Genomic DNA, 791 nt, shown 5'->3' with positions numbered 1-791 from the left:
TGTGTGTGTGTGTGTGGTGACACTTACAGGGTGAATCCTCGTGAGATGACTTCTGTCTCCTGTATGAGTCGCAGTGATTTGCGAGACAGACTGGTCAGCGCTCGGCTGTTGTTCACCAAACCCTCCAGCTGGAGAGCCAAAGACTGGACGCGTCGCTGAAGAGCGGCCTTACGCCACAGAGACAGACCACGACACACACACGTAACACACACCAGGACAACGCACAGCCACAGAGCCCACTCGTGGTCAGGGTACGACAAGCACACGCCGAGCAGGACAGCTAGCAGCCCGACCAAAACCGACACATCCCTGTAACACAGAAACGCATCAGTAATATATCAACCTGAGGTGTTTTTGTTGGCAATGCCGTGGGTGTGTACCATATAGAGGGTGGCGAGAGGTAGTGTGGCGCTGGCACAGCAGTGCTGGCACTGGGGCAGACGGTATCAGTGGAGCCCAGAGAGAGCACACTTGGATCCAAGAGCTCGATCAGCTCAACATCCTCTTGCAACAGCACATCCTGAGATAACAGACAGCGCAGAGAATACTGGCGGAAGGCAGAGTCCTGCGGGAGCACAAACACAGTTGAATCTTTATGCAGCAGCAAATCAATCTAATTATTGGATCATTCGACTGCCTTGAAGCAATAATGGGTTTCTGTACTGTAATGCACGACAAGATCTTGTTCTATGAATCTCAGTTTTATCAAATTAATTGTGATATAAAATGATTAGTATCAGTTAGATCAAAGTCCCTTTAAGGCAAGTCATGTCACTCAGCGGCCATCTTTG

At 49.9% G+C, this 791-nt stretch overlaps 1 long non-coding RNA gene across 1 annotated transcript in view; it reads right to left on the bottom strand.

Annotated features, from left to right (window-relative positions):
• Positions 1-8: 8 nt before the first annotated feature.
• LOC107578245 (uncharacterized) overlaps positions 9-791 on the bottom strand; it is a 2488-nt gene continuing 1705 nt past the window's right edge. Inside the window, exons 2-3 of the long non-coding RNA XR_001608326.1 lie at positions 381-565; positions 9-309 (exon numbers count right to left, since the gene is read on the bottom strand). This is a non-coding gene — a long non-coding RNA (uncharacterized lncRNA). The remainder of the gene's footprint in view (positions 310-380; positions 566-791) is intronic.

The sequence above is a fragment of the Sinocyclocheilus grahami genome, unplaced genomic scaffold (assembly GCF_001515645.1).
Source record: "Sinocyclocheilus grahami isolate Dianchi unplaced genomic scaffold, SAMN03320097.WGS_v1.1 scaffold9424.1, whole genome shotgun sequence".
Classification (NCBI taxonomy): Eukaryota; Metazoa; Chordata; class Actinopteri; order Cypriniformes; family Cyprinidae; genus Sinocyclocheilus; species Sinocyclocheilus grahami.
This window is presented reverse-complemented; position numbering and strand designations above follow the sequence as displayed.